We start from the raw sequence: 25077 nt of genomic DNA, 5'->3' as shown, positions 1-25077 counted from the left end.
TGAGAGATGCCACTGTCTGTATGGTTGTTATTACGAGCTATGATTACCTTGTAACTCTGTTATTTTTTAATACAGTTCTCCATATCATAGCTATAGAAACTGTATCAGTAGAGACTTTATTAGAGACTAAGACTTCAAGAGTACAATCAGGCGTTTAGTAAGCATTTGAAAAGCTTTCAGGTGGCTTGAAACATAACATATACCTAGTAAATATTGATGAATGAATGAATGAATGGCCTTGAATTATGGGGTTTGCTTGGTCTGCTGGGAGGGCCTTCTAAGCCAAGTGATTTTGCCCAGGCTCTAGTGAGTGGAGGAGATTGGGATTCATTCTTATATTTTATCTACATTTTCAGCCTGTAGCTCACTCTCTTGTTATTGAGCAAAATCCAGATTCCCATGTCCTGACCCTCTATAAACTCTTATGGTTGTTTTCCCAGGAAGCGATTCTATGGAGCCTCTCACTCCTCATCTGTGGTTCTCAGTGTGTCCCTTCAGATTTCTAGGGGGATGAGATAACTTATCTTGAAAAGAATACTTGAAAAGAAATATTTTCCCTGGTTTTACAAAATAGCTAGCTAAGGAATTTTTTTTTCATAGATGAAGAGAACCCAGTTAAAATGAAGCTAGGAATACAGATTTCAGAGCTCCTGACACTCTCGTATATTTAACATCTATTCTGAGGAACAAGGATTCAGTCACAACCACTCTTTGAGGATCTATTTACTGTCAAAGTGTAATTGGATTTTGATATAGCAGTTCATTTTGGTGGGGGTGAGGATGGGAAGGTGATTACAAAGTAACAAACAAAATGTAAGTGATGGTACCTTTGATTTTTTTTTTTTTCTTTTCCTGCTCCTGGATCTTTATAGATACTGGGAATAAACCCCTTGTCCCCCACAGTGGTCTTAGAAAACAAGGCATACACTTCAACTACTTCTGCTCTGAATAATCCATTGAAGCCAAACGGTATTATGCTAGATTCATCAGTGTTCACACAAAGGTCATATCCTTACATATCTCTTTGAATTTGTGGGACGCATATGGTGTACCACTTCTATAGAAGAAATATTTTCATTTTAGAATTCAACTTTTGTAACCTTTGGCAACATGTAGTATCAATGGCTCTTTGTTGTTCAAAAAAAAAGTAAAACTGTAAGCTATCCCCAAGGATATGCAGGGCGTTGCTAGAGCAACAGAATCTGCCTCCCAGCACCACAAGAGAAGCTATGAATAAAAGATGGTGTTCTAAGGACAACAGAATAGAAGAGGTTGTTTCGATCCTTCTAATACCTGAAATTTGCTGTTATTTTGTTAAATGCAAAATAAAAATCTTGGGAAAAGGCCCAGTTCACTAAAAGGATGAATTTCTATATTGTACTTCAGATGTCATGGGGAAAAGTACATGCTGAATAGAGTCACCCCATGGTAGGAGGACCAGGGAAGGGCCCAAATATTTGATTTATGTTTTTCTGTTTGTTTAGTGTTTTACTTCAGATGAAAGAACTCAAAGACAAAGATGTTACTGGGACATACAAAAAGTGGGACTATTTTAAATTCTGACCCAAAATAGTCTTCTGGCTCTTATATTTGAACATAAGCACATTTTACATAAAAGATAAGGCAAAACAAAACGTTCTAATTTCAGCTTGCATCGTCAGTCTGAATCCAGTTACTTCATGTATACCCACTTTGGTCACAGAGTTCTAGTTCCTAGTACTGTAACTGCCCATCAACCTAGCAGCCTAGCTAGATTTGTGACACTGGATGTTTTAGGACCCGAATCTTAAGGTGATAGCTAAAGGTTTCTGATGACACAGAAACGAATGAACCTTGAATCTCTCTCTTTCTAGACACACACACACACAATCTTCCGACATGTGTCTTTGTATCAAGTTTTTCAAAAACATTTTTTGTTGTGTGAAGTTATCGGTAAACTGTTATTCAGAGAAGAGGTAAAGAGCTCACCCCTCCGGAAGTGCTTATTTTAAATATATTGAGAGCTGAATGAAATTATTGCCAGGGAGATGACTTATCAGAGGAAAGGGATTGCTGTGGACTGAATTGTGCCCCTAGACCCCCCTTCATATGTTGAAGCCCTAGACCCAAATGTGACTGTATTTGGATAGGGCCTTTATGGAAGTAATTAAGGTTAAATGAGGTCATAGTAGTACGACCTTGATCTGATAGGATTAGTGTACCTATAAGAAGATAAAGAGAGACCAGAGCTTTCTCTCCCTGGGTGTGCACACGCCAAGAAAAGGCCACGTGATCACACAGCAAGAAGGCAGCCATCTATAAGCCAGGGAGAGAAGCCTCACCAGAAACCAATCATGCTCGTACGCTGATCTCAGACTTCCTGCATTCAGAATGGTGACAGGATGAATTACTGTTGTCTAAGCCACTCATCTGTGGCATTTTGTTATGGCAGCCTAAACTGACTAATGCAGGGATTAAACATTTGGTATGATTACTGATGTAGGAAAGAGGTTAGGGTTCGAAGCCCACAGCCAAGAAAGAATTCTTGAGACGTCTTTGGTGCAAAAAGGTGATCTTAATGAAAGCCCGGGGACAGGACCCGTGGGCAGACAGAGCCGCACTGGGGTTGTGAGGGGTGACTGATTTTATACCTTCAGAATGGGAAGGGGTTAGGGACAGCACATGCCTCCAAGGTATTTTGGAAACCAGGTTTCCAGGATCCTGAGGGGCCTAGCTATTGTTAGGACAAGGTCATTTATTACAGTCTGATAAAACCTTAGTCGTGAGACCCTTCAGATGTAGCTCAGTGGGCCACGTGCTTGGGGGATGGTTGCCAACACGGATCTTGCGGGTAGGGATAAAGGAAGTTTCCAAAGGAATCTTTATATGGTAAAGTAGACTTACAGGGTCCTGGGGTGGGTGGGGGTGTGGGGGTGTCAGGCTAAGATTGCTTGTTGCCGTGAGCAAAGCGTCAACATCAAGGCAGCTGAGTCCCTAGAGGAAGGTCACTCTGCCTGTTTCAAGGACTTGTCAGTGGGCTGTAGGTAGTAAGGAAATTTAATAATTTCTCTTCTGCCTCTGTTTCCCTCATCAGTGACTTCCTTAGTTTTCCTTCAGAGTCAAAATTCAGCCTCTGTTTGTAGGGGAACAGGCATGCACACGACTCTTAAAAGTTATTCTAGGACTTTTCTTTTGTTACTGTCACCTTGGCAGCTTTATACAACTGAGGATCAAAAGGTTACTAATAAAGTTATTAAATGGTTATTAAAAACCATTCTTTTGGCTATGATACCTAGAAAATAGGACTTTCTGTTTTAGTTGGAATGATTTTTCCACTGAATATATGGGTAAATACAGTTGTAGAAGCTTAACAGAAAAAGGTAGCATTTTGTTTCTCAGCTCTATCTTTTTAAAGATTTTATTTATTTGCAAGAGAGCGAGAGTGAGAGAGCACAAGCAGGGGGAGCAGCAGAGAGAGAGGGAGAAGCATGCTCGCCAGGATCCCGGGATCATGACCTGAGTTGAAGGCAGCTGCTTAACTGACTGAGCCACCCAGGCGCCCCTCAGCTCTATCTTAATTTAGGTGTGGGTAAGCAATATTGGGGAAGGATGGACTAATAGACTGTCTGTTAGTCCTAATATGAGTAAATTCTGGAAACCATTGTCAAAATTTCAAGAGATCTCCTTTTTTTGTTGTTAAATGTTTTCTTCTCCTTGGATTTTCCCATAATTTAAAGGCTCCAGGGATTTTTTTGATTAGCAAGGAGTCTATTCAGTTGAGCTGATTATATGACTGTTGTTTCTCCTACATTTAAAACTAAGCAGTACAGGGTGCCTGGCTGGCTCAGTCAGTAGAACATGCAACTCTTGATCTTGGGTTGTGAATTTATGTCCCACGTTGGGTGTGAGATTACTTAAAAAAAAATAATAAAATAAAAATTTGGGTGCCTGGCTGGCTCAGTCAGTAGAGCATGTGACTCGATCTCAGGGTTGTGAGTTTAAGCCTCACATTGGGTGTGGAACCTACTTAAAACAAATAAAGACACAAAAAACTAAACAGTACACTAAAATGTTAATAATGGGTGGTAGGAACATAGGTGATTTTTCTTCTCCTTACTTTGCCACTTATTTTCTAGATTTTGTATAATAAGCACTCATTACTTTCATAATGAAAGATGTATACAAGTTTTAAAATACTGGGTATTAGAAAAACCTGTAAAAATTCTCTCTCCTTTCAGGTAGAATTTTATGGGGTTTACGACAATAAAGCTAGACAAGCCAGGAATTAGAAATCTAAAAGTATACAAAGAAGGAGGAAGTAAATACTCTGACCATGAGATTTAATATAGTTATGGTAACTGAACATTAGATTTAGCTCTGAGCTTCCTGGTAGTCAAGAGAAAGAAATAGTGGATTAGAAAATTCCCATTATCTGATCCAAAGAAAGTATACCAGCACTTTGTGAAAGAACATTTTTTCCTTGATAAACTCCTAAAAACACTTGTCATACTATGTTCTTATTTGCGTAAAACATGAAGAGAATATTTTTATATGCTTGTAAATACAAAGAAAATACCCAGGAAACTACTGATGGTAATACAGAGTCGTCAGACACTTCGGCTGCTCCGCACACTTTCCCCTTCTTTTGGTGACAACATCCCTCTCCCTCAAGGGAATTACCCCTCTCCTGTTTCAGTCATGAGTTACTGGGGCTGCCACCCACAGTGCTCCCTTGACCTAAACCAAGCCCGTCAGAGTAATTCCCTAACATTTTTTCTACGGGAGGAAAAAAAAACAATCCCTTTTCCTGTCAGATGACAGTGATGCAAGGGTAAGATCCCTCAGTCACCTGAAGCCCTGCCCTCCACGACCTGAGAAAACTGGGAGACTGACTATACCATGCATGTAGAAGCAGAGACAAGGAGTTCATGGCCAGGTCCGTTCCCTGGGGCCCTTGGTCCTGTCCTGGTTTTCAGGGTGGTTGCCTTGGTTCCTTGTCCCGACCTAGTGGCCTTCAGAGTCCCCTCTTGCACCGAGTGTCCCTCAAGCTACAGGTCTGTCCCTCGCAATGGAAAGAATCTCGACTACTTACATACCTCTGGATGGGGCTGTGTGGGCAGGAGAAGAGGGATACGGGAGCTTTTATATGGCTTGAAAAATATTTTTTTCACAATAAACATATACTACATTTATAATAAGAATACTAATGGAAATAAAAATGAGAAATTAATCATGAAAAATTTGTCTAAGAAACGTTGAGCAATAGAGACCATATCTACAGAAAATCGAATGTATTGGGGCTTTATTCATGTGTCTATTTCTGAGATTGGGCTTTGCTAAAGTCTGAAAATAACACTGAAGTTGTCCTCAGTGAAGGGACTAAGTTAATGTGGTGCTCTACATTTATACTAGAATATACTGTAGAATACTTAAAGGAGTGGACAGAGAACAAATCTCAGGCTAACAGCCTAAGGGTCCTTTGACAATTCCAGGTGAACTTTTCTGATGAGATGACTGTATATACTGTTGAAGGCACAATGACATGCTTTGGATTGCAGATGAGGAGATGGCAGGGGTGACATTATTTTATGAAAGAAGATATACTGAATTGTGTTCTTACCTAAATGAAACATCACTTCGCTTGCAAATGGAGGTGGGTCATGAGGTCCCTGTAGGCTGGGGCCACATTTTCTTCAAGAGGCACCTTCAGACCAAAGCCCTTGTAAGTATTTTACTGAGACCTTAGGTTAGCATAAGATGGATTCAGCACATCACAGGGGAAGAAGACTTGAACTCTACATGTTTCCGCTTTGACTCCCTGACACCCATAACCTTAGCAACCTCTCCGGGCTGGGTCCCTTTTGTGCAGCTACACATCCAGAGATCCAACTTTTTTTTTGGACTAATCTGCCTAATAGTACTTCAAAATCGGTATGTCCGAAACTGAATGAATTATATATGTCCGAAAATATCTCTTTTTTCCCTGTCTAGTTTTGGAGACCTCTATATATCCAGTCATCCCAGCCAGGGACCTGGGAGTCATTCTAGATTTCTCCCTTTCCCTCACTCCCTATATACAATTGATGCCTCTCTTCAGTGTTTATAAATTTTGTCTTTCTCTTCTTCATCTCCACAACCTGTTTTTGGTTCTGCCCTAAGTATTTCTCATAGGATTAATTAATTAACTCAACAAGTATTGAGCATCTTTTATGTGTCAAGCACGGTGCCAGGCTCTGAGGATTAAGGGGGTTGGGCAAAACCAACAGCCCCTGACCTCATGAGGCTTATAGTCTAGGAAATCACTGCAATACATCTCAACTGGTGTTCTTGCTGAGAGAACGCAGGCTCGGTTCATCCTTCACTGTACTGCTTGAGTGCCTTCTAAAATGCAAGTCCAGCATGCAAGCCTGATTTAATTAATTGCTTTAATTAGGAGGATAAAATAGAAACTCCTTAGCCTGGCACACAAGTCATGCGTGACTTGGCTCCTGCCTCTTGTCTTCAGTCTCCATTTTTTCATTATAGCAGCACAAAGAGTGACTTAAGACTGACCCTTTCTCCGAAGCCACCCCTGAACATGTGTCATTATTCATACAAGACCTCATAGTAGGGGTAAAATCATGTGGTAGTCTGTATTTATAAAAAGGAAAAGGAAAGAAAATATATATTTCTTTCCCTCTCCATTTTAAGACTTTATATTCAGTTCCTTGGCTCAGAAGATAATGGATTCAGATACTTGTTGGAGGTTCCTTTGCCCTTTGTTCAATACTCTTTTACAAATAAAAGGAAATTTACAGATTAATTATTAGGACTCACCAGAGATTTCGTCAGTGTTATCAGATATAAGTTAAATATACAAAAAAATTTAGAAAATACAAAAAGTAATGTCATTCACAATAATGAAAGAAGCTTCAAGGTACTGAGAATATATTTGACAAAGGATGTGTAAGACCTTAAAGAAGTCAATGATAAAACTTTACTAAAGTAAATAAAGTAGAATTAAATAAATGGAGATATGTAACAAGTTTATGGATGAGAAGACTCAATATCAATGTTATTTCTCCACAAATTAATCTATAAAGTCAATTTATTCTAATAGAAGTTCCAACAATTTATCTTGAAACAAGTTGAAACCAAAGTTCATATGGAATAGTAAAGTGCCTAGAAGAGCCAAAATAATTCAAAGAATTGGAGGAAGGAGACCCTATTGGATAGTAAGGTTTAATGTGAAGTGATAGCAATGTTAAAACAGTGTAATATTGGCACAAAGGTAGGCAGTTAGACCACATAGACATACATGTGGAACATTGGTATATAACAGCGATAGCAGTGTAAGTCAATAGGGAAAGTACAGATCTTTTTATAAGTGATACTGGGACAATTGACTGTATGGGAAAAGAACTGGATATTTGTTTTGCACCACACACAAAATTAAATACTAAAGGGATTAAAGACCTAAAAAGAAAACAGAAACTTTAAAACTTGAGGATATCTTTAATCCCCAGGTTAAGAGAGAATTTCTTACACTGAAAGCACAAGTCAAATGGGAAAATAAATATATTAACTATATGAAAATTTGTATGCAAAAGGCATAAAATTAACCATTTTGAGCAGATATTTGCTATGTATTACCCCACACTGAACTCATTAACTGCTACTGGAAAACGTGCCTGAATTTATTTTCTGTCTGGATGAAGAGCATCATTATGTACCCAGTAATTCAAGTAATTATTATTATTAAAATAATAATTTCATTTTATATGGATTAAATTAAGGGGCAAGTCAGTAGGATAAACACAACTCCACAAAAAAGGGCAAATGCTATAAAAAGCTGAATCATGGAAGAAGAAACCCTAATAATTAATAAATGAAAGATAGTCAACTTCCCCTGTGTTAAGGTAAATCCAAATTAAAACAGTGAGGCAATTGATGCCCATCAGATTGGCAAATTTTTACCAGTCCGGTAGTCCCGAGCATTGGCAAGAATGGGGTGAAAGAGGAGCTGTCCTATGATGGAAGCAATTTGGTAAGATCTGATGAAGTGATTCCACTTTTAAATAGCACCTTAGAGAGACTGTCACACACTTGTTTCATTGTTGCCTTATTGTAATAGCAAAAATTTGTAACATCTGAAACCTCCTTGAGAGTTCGATAAGTGTGTGTCAGTCCATTCAGCTACTCTCACAAACTACCACAGACTAGGTAGCTTATAAACAACAGAAAAATTTCCCACAGTGCTGGAGGCTGAAAGTTCAAGATCAAGGTGTTAGCTTTCTGGTGAAAGCCCCCTTCTTGGTTCATAGCCAGCACCATCTTCCTGTGTCTTCACATGGTGGATGGGGCTTGGGATCTCTCTGGAGCCTCTTTTCTAAGGCACTGAATCTGTTGAGGAGAGCTCCAACTTCATGACCTAAGCCCCTCTGGAAGGTCCCACCTAATGCCATCTCCTTGGGCATTAAGATTTCAAACTGCGAATTTTGAAGGGATACAAACATTCAGGCCATAACAATGCATTATTATATATTCCCACATTTAATGTATTTACTGATGTATTTGGGTTATATATACACTGTTTTATCCCGTATTTTGTATTTTTCCCATGTTCTCTGTTCTCCCTTCTCTCCTCTTGGCTTTTATGAATTAAATATTTTAAATTAATTTTCCCCCTCTATTAGCTCAATAGTTTTGTTTGCCCAAGTTATTCTTTTAATAGTTGCTCTTGATATTACAACACATATCATTGCTTGACTAAATAGATCTACTATAAATTAGTATTTTTACCACTTCCCAATCAATACAAGCTCTGTAGAACACTTTTTCTTATTTCACCCCGGCTTGCCTTTTGTGCTATTTGTTATTTATTTCACTTCTACATATATTTTAAACCTACATTATCATTATTGTTTAACTTTTTTTTAAAGATTTCTTTATTTTGGGGCACCTGGGTGGCTTAGTCGTTAAGCGTCTGCCTTCGGCTCAGGTCATGATCCCAGGGTCCTGGGATCGAGCCCCACGTCCGGCTCCCTGCTCCGCAGGAAGCCTGCTTCTCCCTCTCTCACTCCCCCTGTTTGTGTTCCCTCTCTCGCTGTGCCCTTCTCTGTCAAATAAATAAAATCTTAAAAAAAAAAAAAGATTTCTTTATTTGAGAGGGGGAAGGGCAGAAGGAGCGGAGGAGAGAGAATCGCAAGCGGACTCCCTGCTAAGCACAGAGCTAGACATGGGGCTCCATTCCAAGACCCTGAGGTCAAGACCTGAGCTGAAATCAAGAGTCAGACGCTTAACCAGCTGAGCCACCCAGGCACCCAGTCATTATTGTTTTAAAAAGTTAATAATCATTTGAATTTGACCACACATTTACCTTTTCTTTTGCATTCTGTTCTCTTACCTTCTCCATTCTATTGTGCATTCCTGTGCTTCCATCTGAAATCATAGTACTTTTGCCTGAATAACTTAAACATTTATTTTAGTATGGGTCTTTTGGCAATAAGTTCTTAAGAGTTTTTATTTGCCTGGACATATCTTTATTTTTCTTTCATATTTGGAGGATATTTTGCTAGGTATGTAATGGCAAATTGGAAGTTACCTTCTTCCTGCCATTCAGTGATATCACTTCATTTTCTTTGGTTTCCTTTTTTCTGTTGACAAGTCAACTAAATTATTGCTTCTTTAACTGTAATGTATCTTTCTTCTCTGGCTCCTTTTAAGATATTCTCTTTGAATTTAGCTTTAAGCAGTTTTACATGATGCATTTGAGTGTGGTTTTCTGGATATCTCTCCTGCCTGTGTTTCTTTAATCCAGGGCTTGAGATGGCTTTTGTTAGTTTTTGAAAATTCTCATTGAGCATCTGCATGATTCTTTCTTACTTCTCTGAAACTTTGCTTGTGCAGGTATTAGCCGTTTCCCATGTTCTACATATCTCTTGTGCTCTTTTTGCATTTTTAAAAAGATTTTATTTATTTTAGAGAGAGAGCACATGTACATGAGAGGGGAGGGATAGAGGGGGGAGCGAGAGGGAGTGAGAACCTCAGACTCCATGCTCAGTGCCAAGCCGGATGTGGAGCTTGATCTCACAACCCCAAGATCATGACCTGAGCCGAAACCAAGAGTTGGATGCTTAACTGACTGAGCCACCCAGGAGCCCCCTCTTTTTGCATTTTCAATTTTTTTCCGTGTTCTAGTCTGATGTTATCCTAGTCCAGATAGGAGTTAGTTTTAGTTTTTTTGTCTTAGTGGTACAAAGAGTGAAGGAAAGTCATTGATTGAATTAGGGAGAAAGATGTTTCAAGGATGGATTTAAGTCTTTGTGGGAGCTGGTCTATTTCTGTTTTTCTTTACTGCGAAGGCATAGCATTTGGGGGGTCTGAATTGAAAGCTTGGGGGTATTTATCAGATCATCTCTTCCTTACTGGGCCTCAAACTTCAGTTTTTATCTCTCCCAACACCAAAAGACAGTTGACAGCTTGGCTTAGATTTAGCTGTTGCTTTCTGGTTGGCTTCCTGGCTTCTCACCTTTTGTGATTTAGGAATTAGTAAATTGCTCAAAGGGAAAAGTGGCCAAGAATTTCTAGCTAGTTTTTCTGTGATTCCCTTTTCTCCCGGATCCTGCTCCGAATTCCTGATTGTCCTAAATTCTAATTTTTATTTTTCTGTCCCTATAAGATTGACAAAATCTCTGAGCCACTTTTTTCCACTTGACTTAGTCCTGAGCCTTTTAGGAGTTGGTAAATGCCTTGAAAGAAAAGGTGATAGGAGGTGTCATGGTCGTTCCAATGCATTTACCTTCTCGCAAGGATTAGCCCTCAAATTCTGGAAGCCTTGGTTGCTCTCCAGTGCTTTAGGAAATGACTTTGTGGGGCACCTGGGTGGCTCAGTCGTTGGGCGTCTGCCTTCAGCTTGGGTCATGATCCCAGGATCCTGGGATGGAGTCCCACATCGGGCTCCCTGCTCAGCGGGAAGCCTGCTTCTCCCTCTCCCACTCCCCCTGATTGTGTTCCCCCTCTCGCTGTGTCTCTCTCTGTCAAATAAATAAAATCCTAAAAAAAATGAAGTAGGTTAGGGGTGCCTGGGTGGCTTAGTAGGTTTAGGGTCTGCCTTGGGCTCAGGTCATGATCCCAGGGTCCCGGGATCGAGTTCCACATCCAGCTCCTTGCCCAGCCAGGAGCCTGCTTCTCCCTCTGCTTGCTCTCTATCTCTCTGCGTCAAATAAATAAATAAAATACTTCTTTTTTTTTAAAGTAGTTTATGGGGTACCTGGATGGCTCAATTGATTAAAACGTGTGCCTTCGGTTCAGGTCATGATCCAAGGGTTCTGGGATCAAGCCCCGCATCTGGCTTCTTGCTCTGCAGGAAGCCTGCTTCTCCCTCTCCCACTCCCCCTGCTTGTGTTCCCTTTCTTGCTGTCTCTGTCAAATAAGTAAATAAAATCTTAAAAAAAAAAAAAAAGAAAGAAAGAAAATGACTTCGCTTTTTAGCTTATTGAGAGTTTCTTGTTATTCCTGCCATGAGGGTTGGTCATATAGGTTAGTCTGCTAGCTGCTCAAGCAGAAGTCCTTAATCTTTTTATTTTTTTATTCTTCTTTTCTGTTGCTGATGAGTTACATCTGATTAAAGATGACACTTTCATTACAATAGGTAACCTCTAATTGATCCATTACTATTAATTTATATACTAGCAGAGTAAAATATCTCAAAATGAGTAATAATGTTAAAATTTAACATGGTCAGAGAACTAACTATGCTAGATTCCTGTGGTTAGACGTTTAAGTCACACTAGAATCATTTGTATTACTCCCTTTCTTTGAGAAAAAGATAAAACTATGTATGGGAAACATATTCATAGATTTTATAATGTCTTTAGACTCAGCAATGAGGAAGATTAACTTGAAAACTTTCCTTCATTGATTTCATTAGCTTTTCTGGTCTGAGAATTATTTCTAAAAATGCCCTTTCATTGCTCTGCTGGCGAGTAGTAGTTCTTTGTGGTCTGAATTTACTAAATCAAGAAAAATTTATCTAGAAGTCAGACTTTAATTATACTAAATACTGTCTATCCATTAACTCTGTAATTTCACTGGTGTGAATTTTATAAAAATTAAGAGGCAGGGTGCCTGGGTGGCTTGGTGAATGTCTGACTCTTGATTTTGGCTCAGCTCATGATCTCAGGGTCATGAGATTGAGCCCCACGTCAGCTCCGTGCTGGGCGTGGAGCCTGCTTGGCATTCTCTCTCTCCCTCTCCCTTCACCCATCCCCTGCTCTCTGTCTGTCTCTTGAAAAACAAAAAAAGAGGCAATGTAAGTTAGTGGGAAAGAACACGGACTAGAGTTCAGATACCCAGTTTCTAGTCTTGCTCTGCCATTGATTGTGTAATTTGGACCATACAGATTTCTCTGGGCCTCTGTTGCCTTACCTATAAAATAAAGTGGTCAAATTTGTCAGTGGTTGCCACAGATTTTATGTTCCAAAGATGGCTATACCAATCAGTATATCCTATTTCACATGTTCTTACAATGTTACTGACACTGTTTGCTGAGAGTGGGGTCTGTGTTGTTCTTCTCCCCACCTTCTGCCTTAATCTGGGCAGGAACTTGTAACTACTCCAACCAATAGGGTATGGTAGAAGTGATGTTATGTTATGTTTGAGACTAAATCATTTAAAAAATACAGCTTCCCCTTGGCTCTTTCTCTCTTGGGGCACTTGCTTTTGGACCTCAACAACTCTGCTGTGAGGAAGACCAAATTAGTTCTTTCAGAGAGACAAGATGGAAAGAGACCTAAATGGAGAGAAACTATTTTTCCCATTTCAGCTTCATCCAGTATTCTGCCTTTAGAGGTAACTGGTATCTCCAGTTCCTGGGTCCTTATGTAGAATTGGCTTGTTTCTTGTTGGCTTTCCTTACTGTAAATACTTAGTTCTTAACTTTCTCTGGTCTGCTAGGTTATTGGCCATTCATCCTTCTGCTTTCCAGATGACAAAATTTTGTCTTTATCTCTCATTGGCTGTTGTCTCTTCTCCTGTATTCTTTAGCCTTGGGGCTTCATGTCTTTTTATTTCTTTTATTTTGTTTAATAGGGTTGAGAATGAAGCAAAGATAAATGCTTATATTCTGTGCTCCTCATGTAAGTGGAAGCATCTTCTTTCCCTTTGATATAAAATTTTCCCTCTAACATGAAATTACAACTCTCTTGAGCGTTCTGATTATAACAAATACTGAAACTTCCTGTAGGGTCAGGTATTTGCTATGATGTTTCTAATGAAATCCACTGTTGGATGCTTTGTTCTCAGTAGCCCATGGAGAAAAGAGTGGGAACTAAAAGATAATCTCCCACACATGTATGATTAGTTGATTTCTTTTTATTTTAAAAATAACTAGTAGACTTTTAAAAGTAGTTTTAGGTTCTAAAAACCTTAGTGGAAAGATCGGTAGTTTTTTTGTTTTTTGTTTTTTGTTTTTCTTTTTACAAAAGTGCAAAGCTAATTCAGTGGGAAAAGGATATCCATTCAACAAGTTGAACAAGTACTTTTGATACTTACATAAAAAAATAAACTTCCATGTCTACTTCACACAATATACAAATAGGAACTCAAATGGATCATAGACCTAACTATAAAATCTAACCCATAACATGTAAAGAAGAAAAGAGGTGAAAGCCTTTATGACTTGGGTTGGACAAAGATTTCTATTTGTATAAGGGATTGACCATTCCAAGTGTTAGTGAGGCTATGGAGCAACTGGAACTCTTACACACTGCCGATGGGAATGATACAAACATTTTGGAAAACAGTTAAATATGCCCTACCCTATGATGCAATCATTGCACTCTAAGGTATTTACTCAAGAAAGAATGAAAGCATATGTCCATACATTGTACACAAATGTTCACAACAACTTTATTTGTAATAACCATAAGCATTTGTATAAACTTCAAGAGTATGTAATCTGTAGTGATAGAAAGCTGATTGATTAGTGGTTGCCTGAGAATGGGGTGGGGCAAGAAGAGGAAGGAGGGATTATGATGGGCAGGACGAAACAAAAGAGATCCCCCCAAACAGATGATGGCTGTGTTCATTATCTTGATTGTAGGTGATGGTTTCATCTGTGTATACCTATATTAAAACTTACCAAATGGTACACTTCAGATATGTGCAGTTTTTTAATGTCAATTATACCTCAATAAAACTGTCAAATAAGGGCAACCTGGACATTTATGCCTTGAATGTCTTTTAGTGGTTTTAAGGGAAAAAAAAAAAAAACAAAACCCAAAGTTAAATGAGAAATTCTGTCTGTGAAGAGTTAAAAGTCATCACTAGAAAATGCTCCATTAACCTGAAGTGTTTCTTTCCTCTTATTTGGAAACATAAAATGATGACTAAAAACTACTTGGTATGCATGCCAAATTGAAGTTGATTAACCTCTGACCTTTACACATCATTTAATGAGGCAGCATGCACACTGGCACGAAGAAGTCTCTGTCAAAATGCTGAGTTTGAGATGATTCCTTCTCTGGATCTCTTTGTTTTGCTCCCAGCCCACCTAATTTCACTCTTGTCATGCTCATGGGAGGCTGGGGGCTTTATGTGAATCCCAATCAGTCACAGTTGTTGGCAGAAACAGCCTGGTGGAGAATGGTAGTGTCGTGGTTTTTCATGTATAAAAAGATGTATGTGATCAACAGAAAATAAAATTTCCTTTTGTCTCTGGTGAGTCCAATTTAGCAATTATTATGGTATTTGAAGGAAATGTCAGTGTAGTCATTTTGTTGAGATGATTTTGTATCTTGATGAGCTAAGAAAGGCGAGCGAATGCCAGGATAGGTGGTGTGTGACAGAGAGCCGACTGAATTTTCTGTGCTGTACACAAAGACTGAAAACAAATTGCCCACAGATTGAAATAATTTCCATGGGGTCACCAATGTCAACAACATCTTTCAGAATTGGTTTTCTTTTTAAAACTGAGAATTTCTTTCATGATGTTGTCCAGGTATGAAAACGAGCCTCGCATAAAACATGTTTAGAGCTTTCAGAGGTTAACCGAGCTCTTGGCGATGTGGCATCCTTTTAGAGTATTTATTTCTCTTGCCATTGTATCGTGATCATCCCCGTTGTCATTAAACATTTATTGATTGACAGTGTGCGGGGGCAAACAAAACCCCACAGAAACTGAACATTTAAAACAATGTGAAAATTAAAGACTCCCTGTAGATAGTCTCAGTGAATCACGTGACAGATCTGGGTATGATGAAACATTAATAATTCTCACACAAGCAATGAAAACTTTTTAAAAATCAGCTTTTAAAAGCAATAAGTACCCCAGTTAGTGGATGAGGACGATTATAGAATCTTCCCATCTCTATTACATAAAGTTGCCCCAGGAACTATTAAGGCTCTTCAAATGGAAGCAGTAATTTGGGCCTTAGTTTCACAGAAACTACTTGTTATCGGGAACAGGCTCTGATGTAAGATGATTTTCTTATTCATTCATACGGTTGAGATAAACAAACTCACAGAGGAAAAGTCCCATTCTGACATCTCTGTCACTTCTTTGGCAGGCATGTGTTCATTTTTGGTGTGCGTTCATTCAGTAATACTTACTAAGTGGCTGCTATCTCGGAATACACACCGGTAATAAGCAGTTACTTCGGTAAGAATAGGGTAGCACAGAGGTATGATCTAGGCATTATGCGAGGCACAGAGGAGGTGCCTAACTTCATGCTAGGGGTGGTAGTGGTGCTCAGAAAAGGCTTTCTGGAGGAAAGGATGTCCTAGCAAAGCTCTGAAAGATGAACAGGTGTTAAGGGGTCCTTAACCCAAGAGGGGCTAAGCAGGTAGCAGAAGGTTGAGGCAGAGGCCGGCACACGTGACCGCTCAGAGGGGAGACGGTGCTTCGTAGTAAAAGCAGAGGTCGTTCAGTCTTGCTGGGGAAAGAGTGAGGCCTGTGTCTGGTGAGGTAAGCAAGGGCCAGCGGAGGGCCTAGCATGCAAGATCAACGGGGAGGTACCGGGGAGTCACTGGCAGATTCACCTACTTAATTTCACTTTAGAAAGGACTTAATATTGTCCGATGAGAAGATTTGAAAGTAGATTATTGCAAAACATTATAATGAAAATTTGTTAAATATATGAATGCTAATAAACATGTTCTAATTTATTTGTCCCTTTCTAGTTATTTGTTTGGGGTTGTTTTCATTTTATTTTATTGTAATATGCCTTTTAAAATAGACTCATATTCATCTCTGAATGCATCATTCAGAATTTAAAACCACAGCTAGCAGGCTACTTCCCCTGGAAGTAGGGAAACTAAGGAAAAAATCTCCGTGGACCAAACACATTCATAGTGTTCTCCCAAGCACAGGCTCCATGAAAACCAGCTAAAAAGGGCATGGAAAGGACAGCAGAATCCTGTCAGACTTCCTTATCCTGTGAGTTGGGTTTGTATTTTTATGACTTAATTAGAAAAACTCAATGCAGTTAAGAAGTGGAAATTAGAGCTAGAAGTATCTATGTTTTGAGACCAAAGTTTTTCTGCATGGTTATGCAGGAAGTGTGTATGAGATAGTTAATTCATGGACCCAGCAAACATTTGTGGGTGCCAACCTTGTGCCAAGCACGGTGCCAGAAGCTGAGCAAACCGGACAGATGCAGCCCCTCACCCTCATGGAGCGTACAGTAGGTCTGTGAGGAAGAGACATGTTGCCCAACCAGTAAGTGGGATGTAGGAGGGTAAAATGTTCTCATGGTCAGTACAGAACTTCCCGGTGCCTGCGGCAGTAGTGCATGTCCAAGTCCAAGGCAGAGGAGGCTTATTTGGATACCTCTCTTTAGCCTCTAAAGAATCCCTGTGAATCCTATATATTTTTATGTTCACTGAGCTTCTGGTCCTTACTCAGTCATCAGCACTTTATTCCTTTTTTGATCTGGCTTCTTGTATCATTCCCAATTTTTGAATATTTTTCTTCCCCTATAAGCTAAGAGTTTTGCTGTAAGAACCTCTCCATTGGAGTAGTAGGAGGGCTGACTCAAAAGTCAGTTGATCACTATATAGGATCAAAGAAGGGGCTGGAAGTTAGAGTTTAAGTGGACCTTGTGTAGAGAAGTCGAGAAGCTTGGACATGGCCTGTGCACGCTGTGATTCCGGGTGGTGGTCAAGCCCCAGACTGTGTTAGTAAAGTTTTGTTCCCCAGTTAAAAATGCCTTTCAATTGTTATTATTATTTTTGCTTTACAAAAGCCTGGTGGGTTGAAGCCCATAGCCTTGTTTAACTGATGAATAGACTTGGATCCATGGAGATTAAATGGAATGACATGTCTATGGTTCTTGTATTTTCCTTAAATCATGTCTTATTTGCCCATGCTAAGTCAGGGGATTGTTTTGATTGTAGAGTAGGCTTTTTAATTAAATGCATGGGTATGAAGCTGGGCCTATTGTGGGTTTACTATGCTAAGCCATGGGTAGACCTGTATCTTAAAAGCAATTTATGCATCTTTGATGGAAAGAGAATAATGTTAGGTGGCGAAATGTCACAGAGGTGACTTTTGTTTTAATTTCTTTGAATTTGGTGGGTAATGAGATTTGTTTGAAGGTATATATAAATGCGGGAGAGCAAAGATGTAGCACTACGGTGTTTTTCATGAATGTTTTCATTATGTTTCCTTTCTCATTACTAGAAACAAAACAGTCTTCCATCTTAACCTCCCTCTAGCATGTTCCTGAGAAGTTTGTGCCTTTAGCTTCTGGAGCTCTGTGATTAAAAAAGTCATACCCAGCCAAAAGGCATGTGTGTTAGGTTATTTGATACGTTACAAAGAAAAAAATATATATATTTCACTAAAGTTGGCTTCTGTAAGCTGCATGTCTGAACAACTAGTCTTTTTCATAGAGAGAAAACGATTTCCTATGGTTATGGAGTCTAACAATTCAAATCCATTTGCTCACTCTTGTTGGTGCATGACTCATGGAAATGGATTTTTTTCCTTTAAGGCTGCACTGTGGGTATTCACAGTGAAGACAGTCTTAAATGCTTCTAAGACTTAATTAGTGGAACCTTGCAGACACACGGGAAATCCCCTTGCGGTAGGGTTCTCTATTACGCTGCCGTGCCTGATATGCTTTAAGCATGGTTTCTCCACTTTAGAGAGAAACTGATGGATAAGGTGGCTCTGGGAATTAGTAGAAACCTCTTAACATTTACATAGAGATATAGGCACAGTATAACTAATGGTTCCTGTTTGATTTAACAGTATTGTCACTTGTTTCCTAGTTTGCAAAACCCAAAAAAAGTGATTTAGCAGACAGAGCCTAGGCATAAGGATAAATCCTTCCCATCTGACGGTATCATAGTTACAGAGTATGTAATAATCCTATGTGACTCGTCTGTGCCAAAGCTCTGGTGTCATCTCAGAAATTATGATTTCAGAAATACCAGTACAATCAGTGGCTTATTGTGTTATGGTATCAAGCAGTAGCGCTGTGGAAAACAGTTCTGCATTTCTGGCTTTCTTGTTGAAAAGAGCTGAGTTTAAGGCCTGGACCTACCACCTACTGGCTATGAGATCCTGGACAGTTTTTTTTTTCTTTGACCTCTCTCAACTTGTGTTCCTCATCTGTAACATGGTGATAACAAGGGTACCCATCTGAGAGGGCAGCTGTGAGGATTCAATGGGACACTGTAGGCAAAGCACTTAGAGTAGGTCTTGGCACAGAGGCAGTCCTAACATTTGTGATTATGCTTCTTGCAGCCTTTTATGTGTCCAACTGGGCCCTGAGCAAAGAGGACCTTCTTTGTAAATTTGCTGTGGTGTTCTTTTTTTTTTTTTTAAGACTTTATTTATTCATGAGAGAGAGAAAGAGAGCAGGAGGAGGAGCAGAGGGAGAGGGACAAGCCGACTCCATGCTGAGTGCCGAGCCCAACACAGGGCTTGATCTCAGGACCCTGAGATCATGACCTGAACTGAAACCAAGAGTTGGATGCTTAACTGACTGAGCCACCCAGGTGTCCTGTGGTGTATTTTTCAATTAGGAATTTGTCTGCCTGAAGATAAATGCCATGGCAGATATCAGCTCATGTTCTCAGAGTAAAAGGGACCTTAGTAGCAGCGGGGATGGGATGGAGAATGCCTTGGCCAGGGGTCAGAAAATATGGCTGCTGGTCTAGGGTTTGGACTAACTGTGAGACTTTAGACTCTTGAGACTTAGTTCCTTACCTATCCAGTGCCAGGTACACGGGGACTTAAACCTATTTGTTGTCTAGATTAAGGAATAATCTGCAAAACAAAGTGATTGGATGGAACATTCCAATCCAGAGCCTCTTTCAGGGCTCCCATTCCTACTGGAGACATCTCCTCAATGACTGGACATTTGTCCTAACACGGCCACATGGAGCTTTCTGTGGGGGCACTTCCATGATGCCATAGGCACCAGCTTGGGGTGGCGGGGTGTGCTCATGGGAATGGCAGTGTTTTGTTTTGTTTAAAGATTTTATTTGTTTGAGAGAGAGAATGAGAGAGAGAGAGCATGAGAGGGGAGAGGATCAGAGGGAGAAGCAGACTCCCCGCCGAGCAGGGAGCCCAATGTGGGACTCGATCCCGGGACTCCAGGATCATGACCTGACCCGAAGGCAGTTGCTTAACCAACTGAGCCACCCAGGTGCCCCAGGAATGGCAGTGGTTTAAGAAAATACCTGCAGAGGGATAAAGAGATGGTTTTGTCAGAAGATGCTAAAAAAGAATTGCCAAAGCAGTGGTTTGTTATAGTTTCTTATTCTCTTCAGCGAGGAGTAGGTTCTTTCAAGCTCTACCTTACATGTTGACTTGAATCTTTTGGTAATTCTTTTCTTTTTCTCTTCAATATTGCCCTTAATATTATAACCCAGTTTCATGAAAGATTTTCAATGAGGGCAAGTGCGGAGGGAGGGGGACAGTAAAATGACTTAACCTCATCATGGACTCTTAGGCATGGTTCTGAGTCCTTAATAGTTTCAGGGATGATTAGATTACTTTCTACTCTTTTGGGGTCAGGCATAAAAGCAGCTCATGAGAAGTTGCACTTGCCCTCGTGTCCAGTTAATTTGAGATGTGTTTCTTCCATGTCCATCATACCAGGGTGTGTGAGGTTGCCAGGATCATCCATAGAAACTGAGCTGCCTGTTCTTTCAGTCTGGAGTGAGCATCAGCAAGAATGGTTCACTCAACAAAGTAGGGCTTGAGAGAGAGGAAAAAAGGAACCAGAATGGTGACAAATGAGCTTGAGGCTGGTTCTGTTGAGGTCAGCCCCTTAAGGAAATAAAGTTGTAGAGATATGCATCATATATATGTGATACATGTATGACTTTTAAAGAAAGACTTACTATGTCTCAGGTACTATAGAAGCCCTTTAAATAAGGCCCCTCACTTATGTTCAAAATACCCCATGAGGTAGATGCTGTATTTATCCTCATCTTATAGATAAAGAAACTGAGAGACAGAGAGATTAAGTAATTTGCTCACGGTCACACAGCAGGTAGTGAAACTGGGATTTAAACTCAGAGCGTCTTGCTCCATAGCCTATACTGGAGTGTAGTGTAGCTTTAGTACCGATAAAACTTATTATATATATGTCATACTCTGGTTGCCCTCAACTCAGGCAACATGGGGCCAAGCTTTGCAGGGGTCCTGCATCTTGAACAATGCCCCAGGGTTATGCAGGAATATAGGGACTGTCACTGGGGCCAGATTAGACCCAGCAAGGGCAAGGCACTCTTAGAGCTACTTGTGAATCTGGAGTGCCCTGCATTGTCACCCTACGTTTCTGTTAGCATACTTGCCTTCCTAGGGTCATACTACAGTGGAAATGTAACATCACCTTCCTCTGCCATTTAACTCCAGTGTAGGCAGAAGCTTCCACCGACATTCCAATCACTGTCTTGGTTTTGAGGAGAATTCCGTACTCGAATATATCTGCTCTTTGTTCTCAGTACCTTAGAAAATACCAAAATCAAAAAAACTAATGCCTATACCTCAGTACCCTTAGAAAAGTACCATAATCAATAAAAATAATGCCTATGCCCTCACTCTTGTTTGCATCCAGGTACGGCCGTGTGATTGATGTTTGCCTGTGGAATGTGAGCAGATAGGGGCCACTTCTGAATTTGAGTCTCAAGACACTGGACATGTTTCTACATGTCCTCTTTCCCTCCTTCTTCTTCCTTCCTCCTTCCTCCTCCTCCTCCTCCTTCTTCCTTCCTCCTTCCTCTTCCTCCTCCTCCTCCTCCTTCTCCTCCTTTTTTTTTAAGTAAGCTCCACACCCAGCATGAAGCCCAACGCGGGGCTTGAACTCACAACCCTGAGATCAAGACCTGAAATGAGATCAGGAGCTAGATGCTTAACTGACTGACCTACCCACCCAGGCACCCCTTTTTAAAAAAAAATTTTTTTTAAGTAGGCTCCATGCCCAACATGGGGCTCGAACTCATGACCCTGAGATCAAGAGTCATCTGCTCTTCTGACTGAGCCAGCCAGGCGCCCCTCTTTCCCTTCTTAAGAACTGGAAAACAGAGATGCCTGTGACCCCAATTTCATCAAACAGGCATGAACAGTGCCCTACACTCTTCTTACTCAGAGTATGGGTCCACAGCCTGGCAGCCTGACATCATATGGGAACTTGTTAGAAATGCAGAATCTCAGGCCCTCCTCTGACCCCTGATGAGAATCTGCATTTTTAGCAAGAGCCCTAGCTGATGCACATGCACATGAAAGTCTGATGAACCAACAACAGAAAAATCCTGCTTCTCTGAGTATCACATGGAGTGTGGCTTTCCTGATAACTGGTCTTCTCATCTCAGGACTGTTAGGTAAGAGAGGAATAAGCATCTATGGTGAGCCACCATAGTTTGAGGTCTCTTTTTTATAATAATTTAGCCTTCATCCTAAGGAGTACAGTACTGTTATCCTGATTTTAAGGACAAGAAAACTGAGATTTGGAAAGTGTATCATCAGAGTCCTCACAGGAAATAGAATTCAACTTGGGTGGTTGGAATAAATGGATTTTCATAAAGGGAGCAGGACAAGGTTAAGGATAGAGGGCTAGTATAGGGTCCCCTTTCAAGAAGTTGAGCAGTAAAGGGAAGGAAGCCAACTGGGAGCTAGAAGTTACAGTCTGGGGGTTGAGAATCTGAATGTATTTGTGGGCAGTGGGAAGGAGCAGTGAAATATGAGAGAATTAGGTGAAAGGAGATGATCAGTGGGATCTTGAAGAAGGCAAGGGGCAGAATAAAAGCATGACTTGTGGGGAGAAGAGGTCTGCTTCTCTGAGATGGGGGGAAAGGAGGAACAGATGTGTGTGGATGTGGTCAGTCTGGGATGTGCATGTGTGACTAGCCTGCAGGGAGCTCACGCCTTCTCTGCATAGGAGACCAGGTTTTGTGCTGAGAGAGAAGGGACCATCCTCTGTGCTTGTTGAGGAGATTGGGTCTGAACCAGGTGGGGGAAGGTGATGAATCGGTGTGGGGAAGGGCTGAGTCCAGTCTCACAATCTCTCCTGCTGTAGGACTTCTGCTTTGTTCCTGGGCACAAGGGGTTAAATTGGAGAGCCTCTTCTGGTGTGGTAAAAAGCAAGGATCTGGTGAGGAATCCCCTGTGTGAGATAAAATTTGGTAGAGAATTTCCTCCGAGTAAAACTGGGCAGTGGTATCGTAACCTGAACTACCATGTGTATATTTGAGGCACTAAAATTTTTTATTATTTCTTTGTCCATTGGCAAAGCTGCACCCTGGACCCAGGGCCTGGCCTGTGTGCTCACCTGGTTGCTTCAAGAGAATGAGCCCGTGTATGATAATAGAGCAGCCCACTTCCGCCTCCCTCGTTGGAACCTCCGTTCAGAGTCACATGTGGGAAATTTGTTTGGAAGTTGCCATAATCAGAGTTGGCTGCCAACAGTTCTCTGTATTCTGTGCCAGACGGCCTGCAAAGATGGGGACTTGCCCCAAGGGATTCCAGTTGCTGGCCACCTACTTTGGTTGGGGATGCTCAGGCCCCCGGGAGGCTGCCATTGTATAATCATCTCCACGTTAGGCAGCTTTGCTGGCCAGATCATCGGGCCAGCTGGTGGCTTCTCTTTGGCAGCTGTTTTAAGAAAAGGATTTCTTTTACAGAGACAATGGATTTTTTCATCCATGTTTGAGTGGATTTGTGATCTCTCTTCCAGTGCGGAATTGTTTGCCCAGTTAAAAAAAAAAAAAAAGGGAACAAGGACACTTAATTCTCAGTCTTTCTGTAACTTCTGACTCTTAAGTCTCTAGGGTGAAAGGACTCTGCTTTGTACTTGCTGGGGACATAACCATTTCTGAATCATTTTTTATGTTGGTACATCATGTTGTATATAGGCAGGGGATGATTTTGGAAGCATTAGTCAAGGTTTTCACAAGTCACATAAGGAAAGATTTATACCAGCATAAAATAGTATTATTAGGCATTATGCATGATAATTATGCATTGTGCAATTACTAGACATTTATTTAATCATATATTGTTTTTGACATGAATACATCAAATAATTTTATATAAATGCTTGGTCTTGGGGAGCCTGGGTGGCTCCCTTGGTTAAGTGTCTGCGTTTGGCTCAGGTTATAATCCTGGGGTCCTGGGATTGAGCCCTGAGTCAGGCTCCCGGCTTGATGGGGAGTCTGCTTCTCCCTCTCCCCTGCTTTTGCTCTCTCTTGCTGTCTCTCTCTCTCAAATAAATAAAATCTTTAAAAATAAACAAATAAGTAAATTCTTAGTCTTTTTCTTAACTCTGAGAACTAAATAATTAGGTCCTCTTGGGAGAATGACCTAATTCTGAATGCTGTTTCTTTTTTTTTTTTTTTAAGATTTATTTATTTATTTAAGAGAGACAGTGGGTGGGTAAGCGGTGGGGGCGGGAGGGCAGAGGGAGAGGGAGAGAATCTCAAGCAGACTCTCTGCTGAGCGAGGAGCCTGACGAGGGGGCTCAATCCCACGACCTGAGCCAAAATCAAGGGTCAGATGCTTAATGGAGTGAGCCACCCATGTGCCCCTGAATGCTATTTCTTTTTCTTTCTTTCTTTCTTTCTTTCTTTCTTTCTTTCTTTCTTTCTTTCTTTCTTTCTTTCTTTCTTTCTTTTTCTTTCTTTCTTTCTTTCTTTCTTTTCTTTCTTTTCTTTCTTTCTTTCTTTCTTTCTTTCTTTCTTTCTTTCTTTCTCTCTCTCTCTCTTTTTCTTTCTTTCTCTCTCTCTCTTTCTCTTTCTTTCTTTCTTTCTTTCTTTCTTTCTCTCTCTCTTTCTCTCTCTTTCTTTCTAGGTATTATTTATTTGTCAGAGAGACAGAGAGAGAGAGCACAAACGGGGAGTGGCAGGCAGAGGGAGAAGCAGGCTCCCTGCTGAGCAAGGAGCCTGATGTGGGACTTGGTCCCAGGACCCTGGGATCATGACCTGAGCTGAAGGCAGATGCTTAACCAAATGAGCCACCCAGGCATCCCATGAATGCTGTTTCTTTTTAACAGAAAAGCTAAACTCAATTATTTAATGGTTTGCAAAAAAACAGAAAGAAACAAATTAAAATTTGGTTAAAGAAACACATTAAAATAAATTACTAATAGAATAATTCACACAACACACTTTGAGAACTTTTTCTCTGTGACGACTTATGCATTTGTGACAAAATCCCATTGTGCTGTCGTGTGTTCTGTTTGCCAGTGTCATGGACAAAGAAGATGCTTTTCATAAGTGACACTCGAGTAAAGGAATGATGTCTAAATCCACGGCTTTAGTTTTTGCATGTATTTCTGGCTAGATAGTACATTTGTTTTGTTTATGAAAACTTAAATTTATTTTTTAGTTGTAGGCAAATATATCCCAAAATAACCAAGCATGAAAAAAGTGTTCATAGATGTTGTGAAATGGAAAAGTGAGTTATAATATGTATAGTATGATTCCCAAACTTATAAAACAAAGAAATATATTCCTATACAAATACACAGAAATATATTACCATGTATGTAAATGCATAAAAAAATAATCGGAAGATAGGCTGAGATTTAATTTCATATTTTGTAGACTCTTGCCTGCATTTACTGTTTTCCTGGATTGAGGTACTTCTCGTGTGTGTGGGCA

General features: G+C 40.3%; 1 long non-coding RNA gene across 5 annotated transcripts in view; it reads left to right on the top strand.

Moving 5' to 3' along the window:
* The window catches only part of LOC118356983, a 77395-nt gene that overhangs the window by 36621 nt on the left and 15697 nt on the right, over window positions 1-25077 (top strand). The gene's annotated exons all lie outside the window — the stretch shown is intronic.

This window comes from Zalophus californianus, chromosome 5 (assembly GCF_009762305.2).
Source record: "Zalophus californianus isolate mZalCal1 chromosome 5, mZalCal1.pri.v2, whole genome shotgun sequence".
Classification (NCBI taxonomy): Eukaryota; Metazoa; Chordata; class Mammalia; order Carnivora; family Otariidae; genus Zalophus; species Zalophus californianus.
This window is presented reverse-complemented; position numbering and strand designations above follow the sequence as displayed.